The 27388-nt window shown below is 42.7% G+C and overlaps 1 protein-coding gene and 1 long non-coding RNA gene across 47 annotated transcripts in view; one reads left to right on the top strand and one right to left on the bottom strand.

Moving 5' to 3' along the window:
• Nucleotides 1-2623, bottom strand: part of EYA4 (EYA transcriptional coactivator and phosphatase 4) — a 110834-nt gene extending 108211 nt beyond the window's left edge. For 8 of the 46 annotated variants that reach the window (XR_014524854.1, XR_014524855.1, XR_014524856.1 and 5 more), the window contains exon 1: nucleotides 2151-2616. The gene's annotated coding sequence lies outside the window, so the exon portion shown is untranslated. Of the gene's footprint in view, nucleotides 1-910; nucleotides 1442-1494; nucleotides 1905-2150 lie in introns of those variants that run through there. The other 38 variants (XR_014524863.1, XM_083498134.1, XM_083498139.1 and 35 more) reach the window with 18 other exon arrangements.
• On the top strand, nucleotides 1389-27388 carry LOC310704571. Its single transcript, XR_014524886.1, has 3 exons — nucleotides 1389-1496; nucleotides 13569-13764; nucleotides 27283-27388. It is a non-coding gene; the product is annotated as an uncharacterized lncRNA (long non-coding RNA).

Here is a 27388-nt window from a genome sequence, read left to right as displayed (position 1 = left end):
AATCAACTTATGGTGTACTTTCTTACTCTACTTAACCATATTAACAAGTAAATGTATCAAAAATGTATTTTGATCAAAACACTATCTTTCAAAGTAAATTTAATTCCATATTAAAGATATGTGAACTACTAATGGTAATGGGATATTCTCTGTAAACTTCTATTCATGGCGATTGTGGAATAAAAGCAACATACATTTTGTTTTAAAAACTTTGACCACAGGGTACAATATCAAACAAATGACAATTATGTAAGATTTCAATACCAGTAATTGTCACAGGTAGACAAAACCCCATTGTCAATCCCTGAATCTTCACTGGAAAAGCAGCACTTCATACGCCAATGGTTTTTCAATGCATGACAATGAAAATGATGCAAAGGTAAGGCGATAATCAGATTTTTAAAAAGCAGACAATGGAAGTTTGCATGTAGACACATTTTACCAATTCACATTTCCCCACAAATGATTCAACGGCCTCAAGGTAAGAGAAAAAGAACGTTAAAACAACATACCATGCAACCATAAAGCCAAAAGCTATCCTTCAGCTCTTTTATAGCAGATTTTGGGAGTGTCTAATGACAGGCAGAAAGTCAAACTAATGGCCAAAAGCCCACTGGGACGAACACTGAGAATTCTATTACTTCAAGTATGTACATACACACCAGACCTCTCCACGTGGAAGTGGTTTCAGAGCAAAACATAAGCCCCGTTATAGTGATCATTACACCTAAGTGAAGATCACGATACTCCCTGGGATCAGGAAAGTTCCTTCGCCCCCACCCACCCCCACCAGCAGCACCACATAAACAAAGCAGTAGCTGCTTTGTGTACTTTTAAGCCTACATGCACACACTCGGTTTTTCTGAAAGAGAGCGAAACAAACAAACAAAAAGCCGCTTGAGCTCTGTACCTTTCTACTAGTCTAGAAATCTATCTGTATTTTACGTTTGCGCCAGCCTCAACAGCAACTATATCCTTTAAAACAAAAAACCAACTGCGATGTTGCTTTAAAAAAAAGAACGTAAGACGGAGGCTGGGAAGTCCCAGGCTCTTCAACGGAGCAGAGTAATATATATTCCAGATCCAAGCTTTACAATCCAAGTCCAGGGGAAAGAAAAACAGTTTATGGTCGTTCCCAAAAAGTTGGCATCAATCCCCACCGTTCGCAGAGCGACTTTCTTAATTCTACGACCTCCATGCGTGCAATTTCCATTTGCTGGCAAGTTGCACACCACCAGCCCTCGCACCGAAACTTTCAAGAGACTTTTTTGCGGTCAAGAAAGGGAAAGGGGATGGGAGGACCCTACCCTACCCCGCACCCAGACCGTGCCCCTCTCTCTCCCCGGAGCTGAAACACCACACCGCCCTGGCTCGGGTCGAGCAGCTCGCCCAGGGGGGACCCGGAGCGAAGGCGAGCCTTTGAAACAGAAACCCGGAAAGCGACGGCGACGAGCAGCGCAGCGAGATCAAAAGCGGCCGCCTGATTTCTCTTACCGGTATGTCACGTTTGTTATAATGGCATAAGAAGCCGAGGAAGGAAACCCGAGACAGAATCGCCCCGGCGAAGTGGGGATTCAGGAGAGAGAACGAGGCAAAAAGTTTTGCGGTTGTTTTTCCCTGGACGCCCCTCGATTTCCTCTCGCCCCCCGTTACGGGGCGAATAACGAGGCGAGGTCACCTGGAGGGAGGCAAGAGATTTGAGGCGGGGGGCACCAAGTCCCTGCCGAGCCCAACCACCGTCGCCCTCGTCCCCCTCTCGGCAAAATGTCGCGTGTTTCTGCCGCGCGCACAAACACACGTCCGCCCGCCCTCTCTCTCTGCGCCTGGACCTCGTCCCGTGACGCGAAGGGCAAAATGGGTTTCGGTAGCTCCGCGGACGCGGAATGGACCTCCCCCCCCTCGCGCCAGACAAGGCGCCGTCGGGCCTCCTCGTCAGCAGCTGAGCTGGGGGCTCCTGGGCATGTTTGCCTCCGGAGGAGGACACTCGCTTGTGGGGCTGTTTAAAAGGAAAGCGGCGTTAGATAAGGGGCGGCGATGTTGGGGGGGGGGAGAGGGATGTCCCACACATACACCAGGGAAGACCCCCTCTAGGGAAGCAAATGGGAGAAACTGAGGGAGGAGGGGGAGGGAAAGAAAAGAAGCGCACTCACCTTCTGCTGCCACCACTTTTATTCCCTCGGTCGCCGCTCCGCCTTTATTGATTTCTTCTCTTCCCTGCTCCAAGTCGAGGCAAAAAAATAAAAAGGGGGTGGGGGCACCCCTTCCAAAGTTGTGCTTCCTCCCACCACCAACCACCACTGTCTTTCTTCAAGTAGTTAAGGAAGGAGAAAAAAGTACAACTGTGAGGAAAACAAAAGAGAGAAGCTTTCCGTGAGGAGAACTGGAAAAACGAAAACACGCACCCAGGCGCGCGCGTGAGGGGAGTTGGGAGGAGGCGCGGGGGGGGGGGAGAGAGGAAGCGCGCCACGTTGCCCAACTTTCTGGATGCTTTCCTGTTTTTGCCCTTGTGGAGGGAGCCGTGGCAAGTTTTATGGTGGCGCGCTCGGCCGCGGGTTAACGTCGGCGCGTGCGTTTATTTATGTGTGCGTGTGTGAAGGAGGAAAGGGAGAAGCATGTTTACAGCAGCGGCTGCTCCCTCTCGCTATTGGTTGTTTTCTCGCGCGGGCATTGGCTGGTGGCGCTACGTTGGCGGGAAGAGGCACGTGCACTTCGGGCCGTTGGCCTAGCCCCTCCCACGCCGCCGACCCTGCTGCGCGCGCAAGTTTTCTGCTGCCCCGCCCCTTCAGTTTCCCGCTGGTTCCGAGAAGAAGGGTAGGTGCGCTCAGCCTCCCTTGGGGATAGAACCATTTTGCCCGAGAGGAAGGTGCTCGCCCAGCAATGGGGGAAAGGTTTCCTATACTCCGCTTGCAGTGATTTAAAAGCAAACAAACATGGCCTTCGCATTCTGCTTTGGATCCCCCCCAGCCACCCACCCACCTCCACTTCAGATTGGGCAGCCCCCAGCCCTGAATCCCTGAAGCTGGGGTTAAAATAGATGGTGCATTGAGTGATGGTGAGGGACACTGGCGAATTTCTGTCAGGCAACATAAAACAGGGGTGGGCAGACTTCAGGCTTGTGGGATCTACTCTAGATTTCTTTTACTAAAGCTCCAGTATTAGCCAACTAGAGCCTTGCGCAAAAGGCAAACATATAGAATTGAATAATTGTTTCCAGTAGCACCAGATGGGTTTTACAGCCCTTCCACACACAGCAATCTGTCCTTCCATTCCCTGAAGCTTTCTTCATTTCAGCAGTATTATTTAGGGCAGCAAGGGGTTCGTTTTGTTGATGCTATTGTTAAACAACTAGGAGTCAGAAATCTACAGTACTTGCCAGTCTAATGTGTGATACTCAGTAGATCCAGAGCTACCTTCCACTCACCCCTGCCATACAGAGCCTGCTGGATGTTTGGATTATGGCAAAGCATAGTGTAGGCAGTTTACTTCGCTACATTCCGCACTGGATGTCTCGGTCTTCTCTCATGCACTGCTTTTGCATTGCTTCAGCTGGAGATCAGGAGGCAGGACAACACTGTGGGCGTGTGGTTTCTGCCCCACCACCATTTTAGAATTATAAGGCAGAGGAGTTGAATGGGGAAAGTGTGCTTGGATCCTAAGATGGCTAGACTATGATCTATTTATCTATTCTTCAGCTTGGGGTGCCATAACTCCCATCATTTCCAGCCAGCTTATCCAGTGATCAGGGATGATGGGAGTTGTAGTTGAACAACAACTGAGGACCCAGTGTTCAAAGAAACAGATGTAATTGGATGAAGGCGGGTTTAAAAGTGCAACAGATAAATAATACAGACAAATCCAATGAGGAAAAATATATCAAGGACTATTAGCTATAATAGCTGCAAATGAAACCTCCATGTTGATGACAGGGACAACATCTCTGTGAGACTGGGGACAAATGACAGGAATGGCTATCATCATATCTTGCATATCAGTCTCACAGAGGGAACTAATTAACCTGTGAGGGAAACCACAAAAGTCTGAAAGTTTCTCCTCCCTTGTTATAACCTTAGGCATCTGGTTTTGTGTGGGATTCTACTTGTACAGGTGCACTTCTGTACCAGGGTTCACACTACCAAGATAAGGCAGCTCTCCTCAGGTGGTGGATTTTAGGATACTATTGAATACTTTCAAATTATTATTTACCATGAATGTTTTTAGTCATAAACTCAACCTCTTCAGTGGTGCTTAATCCCAGATAAGTATACATAGTATTGCAGCCGAAATTTCCTATTACAGTTTTGCAACTTGGGGGAACGCAGGAACTATTTGAATTTTTTGCCTTAGGAACCAATATATATTGGACTTTGCACTTTATCTTTGCTTTGTACAACTATTTACAAAGGTGGTTGTTTCTCTTTTGGGTTTTTTGTTTTTGGTGTGTGGGTGTGTAGTATTACTTTGATGAGATTTTTTTTTTAAGTGTGTTACCAGAATATGCATATCATGATGTTCTTCTGTGCTTGGTGTGAAACACTACTCATTCCCAAGACTATCAACTTGGGTCTGTTGTAACTTTCCTTGCATTACACATACAACCAAATACCACCTGTATCACTGATCTGAGTGGTTGCTCACTGATCTGAGTGTTTGCTCACACATCAGTCACAGTTAATACTACACTATTAAACCCACCACTGGTGTGCCCAAGGCCAGCGCGACTCCCCTGGCAATCAAAGTTGTTACTTCTTTGCCCAGTAATATTTTTAGAGCGCCAGTGAAGCAGAATGTGATCACAGTTGTGCAACCGAAATTCCTTATACCATTGCAGAAGATTCTGCAGAACAACCCTTGGCTCACTTGATTTTTCATTATTTGTGTCCCAGGACCCTCTGAGTCTCTGACTGTGACTAATTTCCTGGATTATAAAATGTAGCCATTTGTAATGGCTCTAAGTATACCAGCTTTTTGTTAATAGAACTGTTTTAGCTTAGTGTCATCAAACTGCTTATTCATATTAGTTCTAATGAAGAACCAAAAACACAAATAAGATATTTATCCGAATGGGAAACAGAGGATAACTGGTGGTGGTTCTTGTTGTTTCTCCTTTTCTTTTTGTTGCCTTTCAGGTCAGGCTTTTCAGGGTTTTGTAGTGCTACAAACCTGCAATGCCTGTTTAATCAGAGGTAATAACAGGCCCAGAACGTGGCTGCCAAGGTTTTGGCAAGGCCACGAAAGTAAGGTGTTCCATTTATTTTGATCCTTCACTGACTTCCCTGGTCTTCACTAACTTCCCTGGTTGCCAATTAGTTTCTGGGCTCAGTTCAAGGTGCTGGCTTTGACTTTCAGAGCCCTAAGCAGCCTGGAACTAGGATATCTGAATAGCCTTTTCCTCTACAAACCTGACAGAGGAGTCCATTTCATCCCAAAGACCTTCCTCCATGTTCCCTTGCCAGCAAGTTGGCATGGGGAGGTGTGCTTTCTCAGTTACGGCTGAGATTTGGAACACCAACTCCAGAGAGGTACATCTGACCTCATCACTTCCTATCTTTTGGTGGACAGTGAAGACCAAATCATTCCAGCATGGTTCTAATGTGAGGTCAATTTAATAGAAGAATGGAGAAAAGAGGGATGGAGAAAGCAAAAGAACCACCAAATTCAGAGCCCTGCCAGTCTTGCATGAGTCAGAGCAGCTGGACAGAAAACAAGTATGCCAGTTTCTGTGTTGGTCAGCAAACCCGAAGCTGACAGCAGAGGAGGGACAACTATGGAGGATCCTGGGGCTGAAAAATAGTGGCCTCTGCGAGGTTGACTTCCAATGGAGAAGAAATTATAGTATCCTATAACCATGGGATTGCACCCTAAATATTGCTATTTAAATTATTCAATTTGTTTTATTAGTAGCTATGTTTTATATTAAAATTGTGAGCTGACTTGCATATAGTTTCTATAGAAAATCAGAATGGGGGGGTTGTAATAGAATATATAAATAATAAAATGAGTACAGGCAATGTTAGGTGCTTCATAACACCTTCAAGTCTTTTAAAAAAATTATTGTCTGTCTTCAGCTTCAGCACTTTTAGAAGCCTTACAGGAAAAGGGCCTCAGATGATATAACACTAGCAAAAAGGACAATTTGCACAGACGCTATACAAAATTGATATGCACATATATATTGCAAGGAGACTGTGTGTGTCCAAGTGTCCCCTATGGACAGAGAAACCACATGGTGGGACCATTTACATATCCTGCCGCCGCCTGAGTATGCCTGTGTGATTCTTGCATGGAAGTGTTACTGGAGCCAGAGGATAGCTGCTATCATGCTGTTGTGGTAATGTATGAATTAGCTCCAAGTCTGCTTCTCAGTTGAATCAAAGGATAGAATGGCAACATGCCTGACCTCATTCCATCCAGATACAAGAAGCTTTGTACTTCCCACCTACCCACCTTGCATTGTTTACCTAAGAACTTGAAATCCATTGTGAAAGCGTTTCTTTTTGACACAAAGTTTTTGCTTCCCTTGGGTTCCTGTCTCCATGATCCTAAATACACTGTGTGGCCCAGGGCAATCCCAATCCATTCCTTTTCTTTTGACAAGATTCTTTGTAGGTCAAGAACAAGAGCATGTGCTGCGAGGCACACAATTACTTTATTTTGCCTTATTTTATACTTCAGCAGGCTTTCTTTCGTCTGAAAGCAAGTTCATCAATCTGTAGTAGATGATATACAGGGGATCTTGCCAGTGCTTCAGAGCCTCAGATTCTTACAAAGTAAAAATGAATGGGGTTATTTTTACCATGGTTCTCAGATTTCAAGTTTTAAAAAGAGAGAGAGAAAGCTATCTCCCCTCTTCAATAACTCAACATGTATAAGAGTTCAGCTGTGGATTCAGTGATAAGTTACCACAGACTAACGATTGTAAACTTGAAGTTCCAACTATGCCTGCAGATTTATTAAATAACACATACTTTATTTTTTGATTAGAAGTTATTTATTTCACAGTTAAATATATATTAAAATTTTAATTCCTAAGCAAGGATGAAAAATATGATATTCTTAATTATGAATCTTCACAGTTTTAAATATTTACATAAATAGCAAGCTTTTTCCAAAGCAATGTAAGTTTTTGAAGAAATTGTTTAAGCAGGGTTTTGTGTGTGTGTTGGATTTACTGTAATACCAATTTCCATAGCTAGCTAATATCCCAATGTCGTCCCCAAATTCCACTCTCCTCTGGCTTCTGGCACTTAAGGAAATAGGTTGGGGATGAAGCAAATGGAAAGTGCCACAAGTTCAAGGTTTGAAACGCTATACAGTGGTACCTCTGGTTACGTACTTAATTCGTTCCGGAGGTCCGTTTTTAACCTGAAACTGTTTTTAACCTGAAGCACCACTTTAGCTAATGGGGCCTCTTGCTGCCGCCGCGCTGCCAGAGCACGATTTCTGTTCTCATCCTGAAGCAAAGTTCTTAACCCAAGATACTATTTCTGGGTTAGTGGAGTCTGTAACCTGAAGCGTATGTAACCTGAAGTGTATGTAACCCGAGGTACCACTGTAGTGCCATTTAAAGAGGAAGAGCCAAATGTCAGTGGTAGAGCTCCTGTCTTGCATGCAGAAAATCCGAGGTTCAATGTTTGGCAACACTCAGTGGGGCTGGAAAAGACTTGTCTGAAGAGAACCAATGCCAGTCTGTGCAAACCATACCGGGCTAGGTAGACCAGTGGTTTGACTAACAGCCCTCCTGTGTTGCAAGATGAAGCCAACAGAATTTAGAACAACAGAATTTAAGGGATACATGAAGGCTGAAATTGATATCTGAATGCTGCAGTGGTATTTTTTTGTAAATGGTGGCTCTAGTATAGTTCAAGGTGCAAATACATGCCAAATTGTCCATTGTTATTGTTTCTTACGGATAGAAACATTTATTGATACTTCTGATCTTACTGTTACCACAAATGTCATTTGTGACATTTTGCCAAAAGCAATCAGCACCTTAATCCCGGTTATAAAGAGTTGATTTTTATCAGGAAAGTAGTCAGATATGTTCCCTGTGAAATGGTATTCACTGCTAATTATGATTTGTAAACAATATGTTTAGCTTCTAGCTCCGGGATTGACCTTAATCCTATTGCTAAATCTATACACTGCATGCACAGGTCTCATTAAAATAGATGAATTTAATGTGTACATAATTGCATATTTGTCAATTTCGTTTATTTTCAAATAGTTTGGTCTGCTGCTTCCTTCCACATGTGAAATCTGTGATGTGAATCTACAGCTCCCACACATAACAAGCATTTTTCCATGAGCTTCAATGTTAGGAGTACTGCAACAAAATAATGAGGGAAGTGCCCCCATTTTTTGTGTGCCTTCTAAAGATTTGCTTATTCTGAATGAGTACATGAGATGCAGGCATAATATTCTTTTCCCAAGATGTTCAGGGCTCTCCATCACTTTTTCCACTTTCTTGGCTTCCCTGCCTCCTCAGCTCCTCTGCTTCACAAGCTACCTGTTACCCCGGCAGCATTTCAGAGCACTATTACCTCCTATGCCTAGGCCCCTGTGAAGGAAAATACTGTTTTGTATTACCTAGAAATAAAAATGTGCATATAGATTCATTTGCGTACTTAGGGGTTAACTTATTAAGCCTGACCTTCTCCAAAGATCAGGCTTTGGTAGGTGGGGAAATCATTGAAGATGTGAAGGTTGAAGGGTCACAGGTGGCCTGTGTGGAGTTGGGAATTAAACCTGTGAACTGGGCAATCAGGTAAGGTAAAGGTAGAGGGACCCCTGACCATTAGGTCCAGTCGTGGCCAACTCTGCAGTTGCTGCGCTCATCTTGCTTTATTGGCCAAGGGAGCTGGCGTACAGCTTCCGGGTCATGTGGCCAGCATGACTAAGCCGCTTCTGGCGAACCAGAGCAGCGCACGGAAATGCCATTTACCTTCCCGCTGGAGCGGTACCTATTTATCTACTTGCACTTTGACGTGCTTTCGAACTGCTAGGTTGGCAGGAGCAGGGACCGAGCAACGGGAGCTCACCCCGTCGCAGGGATTCGAACCGCCGACCTTCTGATCGGCAAGTTCTAGGCTCTGTGGTTGAACCCACAGCGCCACCCGCGTCCCGGGCAATCAGGTACCCAGGTGCTATATTTGGGAGCATCTGCCTTTGAGAGTTTAGATCATGATGGATCTCCGCATGATAAGGAGGAAAAGTAAGATGTCCTAAGAAGAAAAAGGGAAGAGCTGCAACTCTTAACGAGGTTTTGTAACTAGTAACTCCTTTTTTGTATTTATAGAAGGAATGTTACTGTGAGGGACCATTTAGTTTTCAGGGAAAGTGGATGGTCTTTTAGCCCTGCATTTACAGGGAAGAATACATTTGCCGCATGCTCATTTGAACACTCTGAATACTTGTTTATATTTATCATTACCACCCCCAAAAATCAAGCTTTTAAAAATATCATTGCTATATCTAGCTCTTAAAAAAAATACATTGGAGGAATTAATGTACCTGTGTGTGTGCGTGTGCATCTGTGCTAAATTTAACTTTCAAGAGGATTTGTGATTTTCCAAGAAGGGTATAACTATTTGGTGGCAATCAAGTGCATGATGGCATTCTTCCTCTTGATCCAATACAGGAAAGCACTTAAGTACTTCCTCAAATCCAGGAGACTACATTAGTACCGTGATTCCTACTGCTAGGCCCCATTTTACATTCCCCAGTAATCAGGACTCGGAAACAGTGGAAGGATATGGGAATACGGCACCTCATGTCATTCAGCAATTCGTCTGGATGACTAAAACCCTCTGGATAACTAAAAGCTCCCAAAGGCCTGCTTCCAAGCCAGTATTTATCAATTGGGAAGATGGTTTCAGTAATATAACTGCTAACAATCGGATCTGAAACAGCAGGGAGAAAAATGAGGTAGCTCTTTAGAGACCCCATTTGAGACACGGAGGATCCTCTTGAGAGAAGTAAGTGAATGTTAAATGTGGCGCAGCTGCTGACTTAACTTTCAGAGCGAACAGCGTGCCCTGGGGATTTTCTCATAAATATCAAATGATGCAGGACAACCCAGCAGTGAATGAAGGACATAAATTGTTATTGGAAAATGTATATGAAAATGTATACCTATTTTATTTTCATTATTTATTTGCAGCACGCTATTGCCCAGCTGAAACGGTGGTTGGCACAAATAACGACTCAATGATAACAACAACCTCTTCATGAAAGATTTTTCAATATATTAATATAAACAATGTGAAGGATGCACACCAGATAAATTTATTGAAAGGAGTTCATTTGAAAACTCTTGGTATACAATATACCAAGCCAACACACAACCGTACATATTCTTTTCACTTACATAATTAGTATATGACATGGATGATAAGATTGCTTCCCCCCTCCCTGATTATTACTAGAATTACTTTCACTTTCTGCTCGAGATGATGTTTAAAGTTTCAGTCCTAGCTACATGGGAGTAAGCCTGATTGAATTCGGCTGGACTTGTTCCTGAGTAGATATTGTTAGATTTGTCCTGTCAGTTACTTAGGGTGGTCCCCCCCCCATGTGCTTTTGATGTAGTTCCTTCTGTTGCATTTTAATTTCCATGTTGTTTGTATTTCAGTTATTATTTTATTCTGTTTGTATACTGCCCACCTAACTTAGTTCTCTAGATACTCTGCAGAAACATTTAAAATGAACAAATGCAGTTCAGACTTTTACAAAGTAAAAACAGTGGCTGATATTTGGTTAAGCTTCTTAGCACTGTGGCACTAGCTGAGAAATATGCTCACGAAAGAGGAGGGAAGGTGGTTTTTGGTAATTCCCTCTCTCCTCAGCAGCCTCCCAGGAAATCTGTCCTGGAGGATTGCGGGTCCTTCTAGATTAGGTTTTCAGGGGGCCTATCTGCCACCCAAGATATGCTTATTCTGAATGAATACATGAGATGCAGGCATCATCTATGGATGCACACACAGCTTCTCTTTTTCCAAGATGTCCAGGGTTCTCCAACATTCTCTCCATCTTCTTGGTTTCCCTGCCTTCTCAGCTCCTCTGCTTCAAAAGCTACCTGCTGTCCTGGAAGCATTTCAGAGCACCATCACCTCCTATGATTAGGCCCTTGTGAAGGAAAATACTGCTTTGCATTACCAGAAATATAAATCTGGTGCATGTAAATTCATTTGCGTACTTTGGAGAAGGTCAGGCTTAATAAGTTAACCCCTAAGATCAAACTGGTAGGTGGGGAAAATATTGAAGATGTGAGACTCGAGGGACAATCCAAATAATGCATATTCAAGGTAATAATGAAATCATAAATTTAATTTCCCACCCTTTAATGGCACCCAAAATTTGTAGGTGGCCAGTTCACTTTCCTTAGTGCCATCCATATATGTAATCAGTCTAAGAAATAATGATCAACTCTCCAAGATTATGTAACCTCTCAAAAAACTGGTATTAACACAAAAGTGAACATCAGCATAGCTATTTCCTTCCCTTCTTTCAATTATATCCAAGTTATTCTGTGCAGTTATATTCTGTTTACAAGGGTTATTTCTTTCCTTTCTCAAAGCACAACTTTGATCCATCTCATTGGACCTTGTTTTCCCAAGAAGTGAGATCTTTTTAAAAGTACTATTGGATTGTATTAGAAGTCCTTGAAAGTATACAGTGGTTAGAGTCATCTAATTTTTGATGATAACCAGTCTCATGATACTTCCCAGCCTCAATGAATGCATTTACTTTTCTCTGAGAAGGATAGCAGAGATGGCTTTCAACCAAAAACTGAAGAGGTGAAACTACAACTAAAGCTATTCAACCTATCGTTTCCTTTCAGAGAGATCATTTCCTCTTGGCACCAAGCTCTTTGCTTTTGTCGTTCAACAAAAATGTTGTTTAACCACTGTGCACAGACTCAAACATAATGGATTATGGATTTTATGAAGCTTTCTGCCTCTGCTAAAAAGGTTTCCTTCTTTTATACATGAAGTATTTTAACATTCATAGATTTGCCACACAGAGACAGATGCACACAAAATGGTAAAGTCAAAATGAATTGTTAGACCCATGCAAGTGATGTGCATCTGGCTTTTTTTGGGGGGGGGGGAACCAACTTCAGTTTATCCATCAAATACTATGCCCTAACTCAGCTGAAGGGTATAAGCATGTGGAAGCAAGCTTCTTTACATATACAGTGGTACCTCAGGTTACATACACTTCAGGTTACAGACTCCGCTAACCCAGAAATAGTGCTTCAGGTTAAGAACTTTGCTGCAGGATGAGAACAGAAATTGTACTCCGGCGGCGCGGCGGCAGCAGGAGGCCCCTTTAGCTAAAGTGGCGCTTCAGGTTAAGAATAGTTTCAGGTTAAGTACAGACCTCCAGAACAAATTAATTACTTAACCTGAGGTACCACTGTACTCCAAATGGATGGAGAACTTCATGCACAAATGAAAGCTGCACATACAATTCCTTCCTTGCTCAACTGAGACATTCTAAGCAAATGAGAAAAGTTTGTCCATCTGACATTTCATGTGACTGGCATCCCACTGAAAAACTGCTCTGTATGCAGCATGAGCTTACCAGATGGGCAGGGTATGAATAAATTATTATTATTATTATTCCCAGATAAGTTAATGATCCATCTCATGCCCAAAGGCACTAGAATGGCAATTTCTCCCCACAAAACAGCTGATGTGTTTTGCCCCCACTATTCAGAAGGTACTGTGATGTTCACCCACAGCTGGATTGGGGCCCGACAGTATTGTGACAACAACTTTACTAACGCATGTCACAATTTTTCATCATTCTTCTGTAAACCGTGGCAAAGCTTATCTACCGTGATATGCAGACGTAATGCAAGTGTATAGCATGTACAAATATGTCAACTAATTATGCAACTGAATAATGAAATATGAGTACAGTTTCTCATTTGTATACAAACTATTTTTCCCCATTAGATTTCTGCACCCATGCCCTTTCTATCTAACGTTCCTGATCCTAGCTACATTTACTTGGGGGAAGGGGAGCTAATTTAAAAGCCAAGAGGGCTTAATCCCAAGAAAATGTTTTAATTCTGAATCTTTAGTCTGTGCGTGTCATCTGAGAAGCAAGTTTCACCGAGTTAAATGGGGCTTATGCCCAGATAAGTATGTGTGAGACCACAACCTTAGTATTAAAGGGTGCGTGCAGGAATACAGAGGAGAGATTACCATAAAATTCTATAGTCTTCCATTTGAGAACCTATGTGGCATAGAGGCCAGATGTGTTGAGGCACATTCAATTCCACAATGAGCCACAGAGCTGAAATTGGCTGTCTCTCACCCTGACCTACCTCACAGGGTTGTTGTGCGCATGAAATGGATTGGAGGGCGAGGGGACCATGTGTACTACCCTGAGGTACTTGGAGGAAGGGTGGGATGAAAATAGAATACATTTTAAAGATTATAAATTCACTATGTCAGAAATAATGAAAAGGCCATACCAGTACAGTACTGCTGATCCTGTAATTGTCCAATGGGAAAATATACAGTGCAACCTTGGTTCTCAAACTTAATCTGTTCCAGAAGTCCATTTGATTCCCCAAACCGTTCGAAAACCAAGGCATCGTTTCTGATTGGATGCAGGAGCTTCCTGCACTCAAGTGGAAGCCACGCTGGATGTTCAGCTTCTGAAAAATGTTCGAAAACCAGAACACTCAATTCCGGGGTTTTGGTGTTCAGGAGCCGATTTGTTTGTCAACTAAGCCGTTCGAGAACCAAGGTACCACTGTATATATACCCGTTTAGAATAATTTTGTTGAGTGAAACAAGTCATTTGAGGTTCTGCTGAAATATAAATATCCAGATGGAGAATTTTTTATTTTGTTTTTAAAAGTATGTGAACAGAAATCGCTCGCTGAAGGCTCTATTGTAGTTTAAACACTAGCATTATATATCGAGAACAGTCTGTCTAATAGGAAAACCTGTTAAAATATTTTCCCACCACACGACTCTCCAGCCAGGAACAATTTTGAACAATGGCTTCACTTTTTTAGTAATGACACTCTGAGCAGCTCCATTGTTCAAAACTTGTCCCACAGATATCTAATTTTTAGTAGGATCAAACGTGCCATTAGCCCATATTAAGGTTTTTATCCAGAAAATTTCTCTCGTACTTTACAGACTTAAGGAAACTATGTCACCATATTGTTGGCTTTTTACAGTATAGTAACGCTGCAGAGAGCTTGCTGGGGAGATCATGCATTAAAAAGAAAGGACTCAAAAAGTACTTAAAGGTTTTAATAAGAAAAACAAAAACTCCATTAACACTAAATACATCAACAAACAAACCAGACCCAACCACCAACCCATCCCCCAGGGTAATGGGAGAGCTAGGTGCTGCTCCTTATATACTCTACCCAGATGCTGACACACCTTAATCAAATACAACTCAGCAGCACCTGCTATGTTTCACAGCTGTAAAGCTGGGTCTCGTTATCTTGCTCTGGCCCTTGCTCTGGCCCCTTAAAGACATACACATGGAGTGGAACAATGATGAACCTTTACATTTAAAGAAACCATTCAACATTTCCCCTGCGGTTCATCATTGTGGAACAAAAACAAAGCATACTTTGTACATGTCTTTCATGTGTGATGTAAACTGCAACCTATAATGTTTGGTATGTTTAAGGTACATTACCACTCTCTTAAGAGCAGAGAAACATTGCATAGTGGGCTTTTCCACATTGTGATGCATCTTTTAACAAAAGCTTAACTGTTTCATATTTTACACTTGGTGAATAGCACAAATCATAATCTTCACCTGGAATTTGTTGAAAGCCCCTAGCAACTAGTCTTGCCTTGTACCTTACAACTTCATTTTTGTCATTCATTTTAAATCTATAAACCCATTTTGAATCAATAAGTCTCATATCTGGGGTTTGTGGTACGAGAGACCAAGTGTTATGCTCTTTTAAAGAAGCTATCTCAGAGTTTATAGCTTTATACCAATTTACAGCTTGGTGCTTAGGTAAATTCTGAACATCATTGTAGCTTTTTGGCTCAAAAACCGCCTTATTGGCATACACAGTATTAAAATGTTCATCTGCAAATCGTTGTGGTTTCTGCCTCTTTCTATCTGAACGTCTCAGTCCGGAAGGAGAGTCAGACTCTTCAGACTTAATGGGACTAAGTGAACTACTAGTTTCAGGTTGTAAATCATCATTGTCAGACTGAAGAGGTGCCTGTAGGCTAAGCTCACGGTCAGAAAACTCAAGAGAATCTAACCTCCCCTCGGGTGCCTGCGACTTTAAATCAAACAAATTATCAGATTCGACAGGCTTTTTGTCTTTTTCTATTAATTCAGAATCACCATTTCCTCCTGCTGCTGCTGCTGCTTCCTCTTCTTCCTCAGTATCATTTATACCATCAGTATCTTGGAAAACAGCAACCCCATTCCAATTTACAGTTTGTATCATGCTTCTGGTAATATGAAATTTGCCAGTTGCTGGTATGTAAATTCTGTACGCCCCCTGCTGGTAGCCCATTAATTTTCCCTGAACACTACGTTCACCCAATTTCTGCTTAGCAGGATAATGCATAATTACATCTGAACCCCAAATACGTAGGTATTTCAGATTAGGGCGTTTTTTAAACAACTTCTCATAGGGGGTGACATCTAAACCAGAATGATAACTGCGATTTCTAACATAACAAAAGGCATTGAGTGCTTCAGCCCAAAAGTCTTTGGGCAGATTAGCATCGTGCAGATAAGTTTTAACCCCTGCCTGCAGGTCACGCTGCACAACTTCAACAAGCCCATTTTGCCAAGGACTTCGGGGGCAAGATAACTCATGAGTAGTCCCCTGCGCTTCCAGGAATTTCTCAAAATCCTCAGAAACAAATTCCCCGCCCCGGTCAGAAAACAGGTTCTTAATTGGTTTGTTAAAGTGCGTTTTTACCCAGTTGCAAAAAACCTTGTACTTCTCAAATGCTTGTGACTTTTCAGCTATTGCATAAGTCCAACAATATCTACTATATTGGTCTATCAGGGTAAGCCAGTACTTTGAACCTCCTAATGATGGTGGGAGTGGCCCAACTAAATCACAATGTACACGCTCAAATGCCTCAGTTACTTTTCTATCTGAGCACCTGCCCTTGCGTTCAACCTTAATCTTATTCTTGCAACAGGATAGACATTGCATAAAGAATTTGCATGGTTTTAAGTTGAGGCCATTGACAATATTCTGTGTCTTAATTACATCAGCAAAATTCAGGTGTCCCAGAATTCTGTGCGCCATGTGGACACACCCAGAATGTGGCCTTACATTCCTCAACCCCTGGCTTAACTGTGCTGCTCTGCAATTTATAGGCGATTGGGAGTAGGTGCGAAAATACAGTCTATATAAACCATCAGATTCCCGGGCATACAATAGACGTTTGTTCCCCTCGAAAAACTCACACATAGACTTTAAGAAACGCACAGTTATGCCTTGACGGGCAAAGCACCTTACTGACAGTAAATTGTCCACTGACGGGCAGTAAATGCAGTTCGCTATTGTAATGTTTAAAGAGTCAAGTTTAACAGTACCTCTGCCAAGCGACTGCAGGACTTGTGAATTGGCTAAATGTACATTACCAATTTCCTCTTCGAAAGAAATAAACAAGCTTCGATCATTGCAGACGTGCTGAGATGCTCCTGAGTCGATAACAAAAGACTTCCACTTGGCACCTTTAATTCTTTTACGATCTTTAGTCCGAGCGTGAAAAGCTCGCGGCTCGTTTCTGTCTTTACGGTACGATGTCGGCTGCTGGGCTGACGACCGTGATTGACGAACAGAAACAGACTTGGGAGTACTTTGCTTTCTTTTGGATCTGCAGTCCCTTGCAAAATGTCCTTGCTTATTGCAGAACCAACAACGCTTTGCAGCTTTAAATGCAGTTGTATCACCACAGGTTTGCATATGGCGTTCCTCATTCTTTCTGGAAACAGGAGTGCTTATGGCACAAGCCTCCCTTCTATCCAACTCGCCCATTAATCTTGCCGTTACCCCTTCCACAGTTAATTGTGCTGGTGGAACGGCAGATATCTGACTAGCTATACCATCAAAGTCCTCATTTAGGGAACAAAGGATGATAAAAACATACTGAATATCAGGTACCTCCATGTCCCTTCGAATTAATTCGCCGCGTATTGCCTCCAGACGTCTCAAGTGTGCTGCCAAATCTCCACCAGGCTGCAACTTCGTCTGGTACAACTGCTTGAAAAACGTCAATGCAGACGCTGACTCTTTTCTAACATGCACTGCTGCAAGACTGTCCCACATTTCTTTGGCAGTTTTCTTATTTCTTATATAGACTACTTGCTGGTCGCTGACTGCCAAATTAATTATCGCCCTGGCTTTTGCATCTCCTTTCGACCAAGCATTAGTTACAGGGTCAGGAGGGTCATCAGTTACATAGGTCCATACTTCTCTAGAGGTCAAAAGCGCCTCCACCCGAAAAGACCATAAACTATAGTTCTCATCTGTTAGCTGTGGGAAGACCAGAGCCTTCTCAGCTTCAGGAACCCGGTCAACCATTCTGGAACTCTTCCAGACCCACAAAAACTACACTAACAGGAGAAGGAGTTTTCAAACCTTTCTCAGAGTCCAAAAATATGCAGTCATCCACTCAGCAGCTGGGCCCATAACCAAAGATGTTGGCTTTTTACAGTATAGTAACGCTGCAGAGAGCTTGCTGGGGAGATCATGCATTAAAAAGAAAGGACTCAAAAAGTACTTAAAGGTTTTAATAAGAAAAACAAAAACTCCATTAACACTAAATACATCAACAAACAAACCAGACCCAACCACCAACCCATCCCCCAGGGTAATGGGAGAGCTAGGTGCTGCTCCTTATATACTCTACCCAGATGCTGACACACCTTAATCAAATACAACTCAGCAGCACCTGCTATGTTTCACAGCTGTAAAGCTGGGTCTCGTTATCTTGCTCTGGCCCTTGCTCTGGCCCCTTAAAGACATACACATGGAGTGGAACAATGATGAACCTTTACATTTAAAGAAACCATTCAACACATATGTGGAGCCTGATGACACTTTCTAACTCCTGTATTATGGAAATGTATAAATGTTGTCACAGCAGCCTGATCCGTGACAGATTTGAACTGCCGCAGGGTGTTTATGGAGCATGAAGTTAAGGAGTCTGTTTTAACTCATCAGAAAGTGAGCTTAATGAATAGGCTTAAAGCCTCATCTCTTTGCTGCTGTTTTACTGTTTGTTAAATTGACTGAACTCATTCATGGTACTCAGCATAACGTTGCTATTCTCACATCTACACTAGTAGCGAAAATTGTGGAAACCGTTAGGAAAAGTTGTATTTTTAAGGTTTGATGACTCATAACATCCGTCTTTTTAAGAAGAATGGCATAAAATGATACCTTGAAACTATATATCATTAGAAAGATAATTTAATGCCGAATATAATGCTGCCAACTGTGTTGAATTATCTTTATTCTACCAAAAGTTATAGCCAAATAACCAGAAAAAGAAAGCACACCTACTTTTGTAATAAGAAGTGGATTTCCTTAAGTCCAAACTGAAAAAGGACAAACAGTGAAAAGAGGTGACTGGTCACCTAGAAAGTGACCAGTAATAGCCCTGACCTGAATTCAATTGAAAAGTTATGAAATAAGCTTTATCGTGCTTTTCTGTGCACTTGTGTTATGGATTTGTTTGGGTCTTTTGCCTTATTTATATGCTAATGTCTTTTTGATATACCCAGAATAGAAATATTAAACCAAACCAAACCAGGACACATTCAGTGTCACTACCTTCCAGTGGCAGTGCTAAAAAAAACATTTAGGAGGCACAGGAAAGACAAAGGGAATTTCAGGAGGAAGGTTTTTCCATGTTCGAGTTCTGAAAGTAAAAGTATATTTCACTGTAATGCTCCCATCTTAAAACATATTTTCTCTGAAGCTAGTGCTAATTGTTTTGATGGAGTTACCATTCAAGTACGCATACTTGGGACTGTGGCCTTATTTTAACTTAGTTTATGATTTCTCTAATTTGTGAAGTATCCTTCCTATAGATAACAACCACAGGGGTTTGGCAATTGGCAAACTTCTTGAGGAAGATTAGGGCCAGATTAGCCTCCATTCTATCACCTCCATCCCACCAAAATACAAAACATTGATTCTATTATTTGATAAAGCAAAAAAACTTTCCCTCTGGAGACTTTTGAGTTTACTAAGTGAAGCCAGCCATTGCAGACAAAGCAGCATCATTTAGCTGTCTGGTAGCAGAGGAAGCAACCTATATGTACTGCAGGAGCCAGATGCACAGAAGAAGTACATCCTGGTGCAGACATAATGCTGGCTCCCTGCAAACTATGGTTTGCAAATCAGGATCCAGTCTCAGGAACAGATGCTCCTTGTCATATATGTTCCTCCCTCTCTCTGTTTGTTTCCACAGTTTAGCACAGCATCTGGAGCAACACTAAACAGGTTCCCTTGTAACCAAGGTTTACAAGTCTACTGCAAAATCTGGCTTTAAATCCCGGCTGAGTCGGGAATCAAGTTCATAGTCTTAATGTGTTGATAAAACCGAATTAAAGCTGACAGAGAATCAAACGAGAATTTGCAGTGACTGGGAGGGAGCAGGAAAAGGGGGAAGGGAGCATTCTTTCACATGACTCGGTTCCAGTTTGCAAGCCACCACTTTCACAGAACCATTGCCCTATCTCCAGGGAACTTTGTGTTGCTGTTTGCACAACTTTGGGCACTAGTCCTAAGAGAGAACCACACGGATATGCCCAGAGATAAGGATGCTTTGCACTCAAACCCTTTGATCCGAAGACTCCTTGCAGAGTTGTATTCTGGAAGTGAAAATCCAAGGTAGGATCCTCTTCAAGGGAAATATTCTTAAGGCAGCCCTATCAGAAACAAGTGCAACTGTAATTATGATTGTCAGGACCATTGCAATTAATTACATCTGCAAGGAGTGACAGAGCCCAAAATAGCCCAAGCTGCTGGTGACCCAAAAAACCACTCACAGCATGTCCAAGCGAGTATTTGGCAGGGAGCGCCTGCAGCTTAAAAAAAGAACCTAACCCTTTAGGCCCATGCAAGCCATTAAACATTTTGTGGAAATGTCAGGCCAGAAGTAGGAAAAGACCTTTCAATTGTTTACAGAGTGTTTTCCTCCAGTTAGGGAGAACAGATTTTAATGTTTACCTGCTTCCTCCCCCCTCCCCTCAAAAAAGAGACAGATAGGCTTAAGATTTAAAAGGCAGCTGTTCAATTAAAAAATAACAATAATTCTTGCCAAGGCAGACCCCATGATTCTTATAGGGTGGGGTGAGCAAATGCCAATCAGCTTAGCAGTATTTAAAGATACGTAAGGAACTTAGCCTGGGAGCTCTGCTGACGACGTAAAACTAGGAGACATTTCCAGAAGTGTCTGTCAAACAAAGTATAAAAATAATCAGAGGTTGGTGACTGAGACTTTTGCTAGTGGGCAGGACAGCACAACTGGACAGGGCTGTACTAGACTTCTCACACCGTTGTTGCTGTTTTGCCGGCGTGTAAGCTAAAAACGAGGAATGGAACTATCAGAAATGTGCATCGCAAGTTTACACAATTGATTCAGAGAGAGACTTAAATCACCCAAACTGAAGGAAGGCAACACAAGACTTTTCTCATAGAGCAACTTTTTGAGTATGTCCATTCTACCATAGAATTAACGGTGTAAAGGTTATTTTTAAAAGTAACTTATTTATTTAAAGTGTTTGCATACCACCCTTCATGAAAATACATTTCAGGGCATTTAAGAGTAGGAAACTGCTATATAAAATACAATTGTGTAGTTATCATGCTCTAAAAATACACACATGTGCAGAGTTAAAACAAAGGTGATTTCCACATTCACCACACCTTCAAAATCTTTTGGACAGCAAAATAGGTGGCACAGTTGCAGAGTTTGCAAAACAGCCTCTTTTTCCATTGGATCTTACAAATATTTTCCTTTAAAATGCCCAAGAAAATAAAAACGCCTTAACTTGGTATCTAAAAGTCAACAAGACAGGTGCCAGGCAAGCTTCCCTGGTGAGAGAATTCTATAACCAGGGATGCCACCGATGAAAAAGCCCTCTCTGTTGTTGCCACCTGCTTGATTCCTCTCATCACACAGTGGCAGCCACAGCAGGAGAGGTGAAATTGTGGCAGTCAGAGACCTTTAGTTGGCTGACACTTGCTCAAACAGTTTGCCTTTAATACAGAGTAAATCCACACAGGTGCCATTAAATCAGCTAAGATTACATAATTCTCCATAAGAATTAAAATTGTTATCTAGAAAGTTGGTTTTGTGTTCCTTTGACATCAGATGTTGATTAGAAAGACATGACATTCATAAACATCACTAATAGTGCATGTTGTCTCAAAAGTTGCCATCCCCTTTGGTGTAAACCTACCATCAGCCAGGGCAGTTTTCCCCCTCAGTCCATCAACTGAACTAAAATTTCTGTTAACCAGAAAATGGGAAGAGAAGGATGTCTCATGACTCCATCACACATTTAAAGGAGGATGAGATTCCTGTATCACCTTCACCTTAAAAAAAGACTGGTAAGCTTCCCCAACCTGGTGCCCTCCCAATGATTTTGACTAAAATTCTTATTGTTCCTAACCATTTGCCATGCTGGCTGAGGATCATGGGAGCTGTAGTCCATAACATGGACCATAACATCTGGCGGGCAACAATTTGGGGTCAGCTGATCTACACTGGGGGATGCCCTGCAAATCAGAACATTCTGGGGCCTTGCGGATATTCAGTTAATGTTTTATATTCGGCATCAATGTTTGCCACCCTCAGTTTTTTCAGTGGCAGTCAACATTTGACAGCATCTGACAGGTGGCATTCGACAGCAGTCGAAATTTAACTGTATCTGACATGTAGCAGTCAGTATTTGACAAGACATGGCAGGTGACACACAGTAGCAGTCAACACAAGACAATATTAGGGATGGCACTGAATTTTAGAATGGGCAGTTCAGAAAGACAAGTCACAGTTTGTAAAATGCATGCCAAATGTGAGAGAAACCAACCCTGCTCTTGAAGTTTAGCTCAGCTCATAATTACATCACCTTAGAGCCAACCATCCCATGACTTCCTGGCCTCCTCATCTTCTTTTCCAAACATATATCATGAGAGGGAAAGGCAGGAAACGAGTGGACACTCCTTCTGTAAATTTTCAGTGTGCTCAGTGAGATAAGGGGGGCTTCCAAGCCATTGGGCCTGGGGACACCTAAAATCTGTACTTCCAGTCTACTTACCCCAGAGGAATCACTCTGCTCTTAGCAGTGACTGACATCCTTGAGGATGACTAGAAGTAGTGAGATTGCCACTACCTGCTTCAGAACAGGAACTGCCAATGCTCAACAGTTATGATCTAAATGTCATTTCCCGGAGGAGTTCTCTCATATAGCTCAGAATGTAAAACAAGATCTGTTCATGTGTAGAATGCACTTTTAGTCTCTCTTGCTTTGGTCCAAATTCTGCATACTAACCAGAGGCAGGGCAATAGGAAAGGCAATATGGAAAGCTTCAGCAAACATTACATACCAGTCAGCTCCTGCCAACCTAGCAGTTGGAAAGCATATCAGCATGAGTAGATAAATAGGTACCACTGGGGCAGGAAAGTGAACGGCGTTTCCATGTGCTCCGGCACTCATCAAGGTGTTCTGTTGCTCCAGAAGCCTTTTAGTCCTGCTGGCGACATGACCAAGAAAGCTGTCTGCAGACAAACATTGGCTCCCTCAGCCTGAAAGCAGAGATGAGCACCGCAGCCTGTAGTCAAATATGACTGGACTTAATCGCCCAGGGTCCTTTACTTTTTCATTATTATTTTTTTACCTTTTACCAATTTATAAATCTACATAAAGGATATAGAGAGATATGTGTGTGCATGAAATATATATATATAAATACTGACCCAATTTCAAATTGAGCTGAGAGGAGTCATTTGAAGTTTCTACCATGTCATGGGGAATACTGATACCTTGAGGATCAGTTCCCCATCATTCCCATCCATTAGGTAGGAGGAGAAACACCCTGTGGAAGCAAGTCTACCTACAATCTTCCACTGCACTCTGAGAGTTGCCTGGACTGGGACTCCCGTCTTTCGGTCCCAGCTCTTGCCCACCTAGCAGAGGTAAATAGAAATGAGAATTGGAATATAATTATCCTCCACATTTTGCCCTTCTCTGAATCTTGCTAGAAATGTAAGCCCACAACTGACATAGGGGTTACATTCTGGGAATCGCACCTAAAGCCAAAACCAAAATTATGTATAGTCAACACACATTGGGTTCAATGGTGGATGGGATTGCCAAAGTCCTTTTTCCTGGAACCCCCCTTTCCAATTTTTTTTTTGCCACGTACATAAAGCTGAATGCCCGCAAGTTAAATGTGTATAAGTTGTGGGCTTACTGTACAGTTATTGGCTAAAAAAAAAAAAAGTACGCAAATGTATTATAATAAGATGCTTACTTTAGGACAAAAGGTGTTTTCAAATGTGTACGCTGAAATAAAATATGTATCAAAATAGTATTTTGTGATAAAGTATGCATTTATCAACACATTCTTAAAATACAATCTTTCGTACAGTGTTGTTTTTTTTTTTTTTTAAAGAATCCACAGATTCACATGGAAATGGAGCAGGATGGACTTATCAATATACAATGGTACCTCGGGTTCCAGGCGCTTCAGGTTACAGACTCCGCTAACCCAGAAATAGTACCTTGGGTTAAGAACTTTGCTTCAGGATGAGAACAGAAATCATGTGGTGGCGGTGCGGCAGCAGCGGAAGGCCCCATTAGCTAAAGTGGTACCTCAGGTTAAGAACAGTTTCAGGTTAAGAACAGACCTCCGGAACGAATTAAGTTCTTAACCTGAGGTACCACTATACACATGTAAATTGGCATGGACCAGAAGTATAGATGTCTGTCCATTCCTAGTTCCTGCATCCTTTGCTTATCATTCCATCCTGATGTCTGGCTTGCTCTTTGCTCCTGCCTCCTGCCTTATCTTTTTTGGCCCCACGTGCTCTTCCATCCTATCTCCTGGCTGTGCATAGGGCTCCTTGGTTTTCAGGCTCCAGGCTCATCTCTGAATACTACCCAGCCCTAGCACCCATGGGTGGGATTAATGTTAGTGCAGTTAGATTTTACTCTTACCATACACAATCTAGAAAACAACCTTTTCAGATGTAAGAATGAAAATGTGCCTCCAGTGCTAGCTGCCAGAAGTCTGCAAAAGACTGAAACAGGGGGTGCACCCCCTCCAGTACCCTGTTTACAAGTTTCCAGAAACTTCTGGCTTGCTCCGCCGATCAGAAGGTTGGCAGTTTGAATCCACATGAGAGGGTGAGCTCCCATCGCTCTATTCCATCTCCTGCCAACCTAGCAGTTCGAAAGCACGCCAGTACAAGTAGGTAAATAGGTACCGCTGCGGCGGGAAGGTAAACAGCATTTCTGTGCACTCTGGCTTCTGTCACGGTGTTCTGTTGTGCCAGAAGTGGTTTAGTCATGCTGGCCACACGACCTGGAAAGCTGTATGTGGACAAACGCTGGCTCCCTCGGCCAGTAAAGTGAGATGAAAACCACAACCCCATAGTCACCTTTGACTGGACTTAACCATCCAGAGGTCCTTTACCTTTACGTACCCTAGTTCCAGTGCACTCCCACCACTGATGTTTGAAGCCCTGTGCGCATCATGCTATAGCCACAATCCATATCTATCCTGTAATTTTTGGATAAATATTCCTGTTTGGTGCCATTTCCCTCAAGGGATTTGAAAATGTAAGCCACATTCACGTTGCAGATAAGCTGAGGTGTGCACATTTAGACAGCCATTGTGCATGAGCAGAGGCAATGCATGCACAGTGGATTGTTTCCTGGGTAGGCATTTGAGGGGTTTCAGTTGTGGGGAAGCCTAACAGGTAATGCGCCCTTGGATGAAGACACCCCCTCCACACACACATTCTGATGGGTGCAGCAATGTGCAAATATGACTTGAAATGCAACGGGGGGGGGGGGGAATCACCCCACTGCATTTCAAGCTGCTAATGGGTACATGGCCTTAGAAAGCTGGACTAGATGGAGCCAGGTTGGTCTGCTCCAGCAAGCCAGTTCTTATCTTTCATTTCAAGGCTAGCCGATCAGCCGTGATGGGCCACTGCTACTGCTACAGCTGTAGGTTACAAAGGCCAAGGAGAAAATGAAGCGGGGCGTAATGAAGAGTTAATTTTTTTAAAAAATAAAGTAAAATACTGCAATATTAAAATCCCAAGTTATTCTTGCTGAGGCTTTCAACAGTAATCACCAGGGCTGTAGAAAACAGCTACAGTTTACATGTGCAGCCAGTTGCTTTTCTAATTGCTACAGCAGGCTACCACTGGGAAGAACAAAGGAAATATTTAGCACATCGTAAATTCTTCTGCAGCCCTGCCAAGTGGCTGGAGTTCAGATTACAAGTTTATAACCAACATTTGAGAGCAATTTTGACTGCACTTTGAGAAAGTAGGTGGGGAAGCTGCTCCTCGTTGTTTCTTCTAATGCTGCAGTAAATGTCTGTGTGAATAAGCTTGGGTTCAAAATGCCACACTCGGCTTGCCTTTAGACTTTAAAACAAGGGAGATGCTACAGGAAGACAAATCTGGGAAGCATTTTTTAAAAAAATAACATCAATTTCTTTCATGCAATAAGTTGGTTTAAACTTTTTAATATTGTTTTTGAAGGGATGCGGGTAGCGCTGTGGTCTAAACCACAGAGCCTAGGGCTTGCCGATTGGAAGGTCGGTGGTTCGAATCCCCACGATGGTGTGAGCTCCTGTAGTTTGGTCCCAGCTCCTGCCAACCTAGCAGTTCAAAAGGACGTCAAAGTGCAAGTAGATAAATAGGTGGGAAGGTAAACAGCATTTCCATGTGCTGCTCTGGTTTCACCAGAAGCAGCTTAGTCATGCTGGCCACATGACCCAGAAGCTGTACGCCGGCTCCCTCGGCCAATAAAGCAACCCCAGAGTCGTCCGCGAGTGGACCTAAAGGTCAGGGGTACCTTTAACCTGCCCTGCAACCTTAGGGTAAATAAGGATGATAATGCAAAGATCTCTCCTCCATTGAAATCAAACATAGGGACTTTCCAAAGACCTTAACTTGGGCTGAATTGGATAGTGCTATGACCTTGAGCTTTCTCTTCTGCATTGCAAAGACAGACACAACAAATACTTTGAAGATGACAAAAGTTATGTTTTTTGGCAAGTAGGTAGGGCTACTTCCTCCTCCTACATAGTTCTCTCTCCAAGAAACCTGGTAATTTTCAGGCTAGGAAAACAATATTTTTGCTCATCTAAATGACTGTTCTATATTCTGTTTGGTGCTGTAAAGTTGTTTTCAAGGTTACAAATCTTTTAGTACAGTGGTACCTCAGGTTAAGTACTTAATTCGTTCCGGAGGTCCATACTTAACCTGAAACTGTTCTTAACCTGAAGCACCACTTCAGCTAATGGGGCCTCCTGCTGCTGCCGGGCCGCTGGAGCCCGATTTCTGTTCTCGTCCTGAAGCAAAGTTCTTAACCTGAAGCACTGTTTCTGGGTTAGCGGAGTCTGTAGCGTATGTAATCCGAGGTACCACTGTATTCCTCTTCCAATAACTGATTATTTTTCTTAGACTTGAAGATAATCCTTTTGCTCAGGAGGATTTGTACAGTGGTAACAACTAGGAGTGTGCACCAACTCTGTGTGTACCCCGATATAGGGCAAAGTGAGGTGTTTCAGGAAGCTTCCCAGTTGGATTGAGCTGTTAGTAAGGGATCTAGAGTCAGATCAAGGCATGTCTAAGCGTTTGAGTGGCTCAGTGCAATAAATGCATGAGTGACATGGCAGTTTCCCCCCAAGAAATGAAACCAAGCTGGTTTGGGAATGCCCAGAACTTGAGAGGAGAGGTGGAAGAATGCTCAGTTTGATGAACAGGTCTAGCTTTTAATTACAGTGTATTATTTCTCCAGGGCACTCCAACTGCAATGATTTGGAGAAGGGAATAAAAACTATGCTTATTTTTCAGGGGGGTCTATGCCTTCCCTTATGCAAGTTGATGGAGATATTTCTCTTTCCCAAGGAGAGATGCTATATCCTTAAAAGTCCATTGTGGGACAGCAGCCCAGCTCCCCACCAATGTCCACTGGGGTAACAGAGTCCGTGCTGGGGGGTGTGGGATTGATATTTTCTCTATCTTGTGTTTCTCCTAGGCATCCATGGTCTTTTGCCCACCAACCTACCACCTGTGATTCCTGTTGTTGTTGTTGTTTAGTCGTGTCCAACTCTTCGTGACCCCATGGACCAGAGCACGCCAGG

Source organism: Podarcis liolepis (assembly GCF_965112155.1).
Source record: "Podarcis liolepis genome assembly, chromosome: 3".
Taxonomy (NCBI): domain Eukaryota; kingdom Metazoa; phylum Chordata; class Lepidosauria; order Squamata; family Lacertidae; genus Podarcis; species Podarcis liolepis.
The sequence above is the reverse complement of the archived record's forward strand: the minus strand, read 5'-3'. Positions and strand labels throughout refer to the sequence as shown.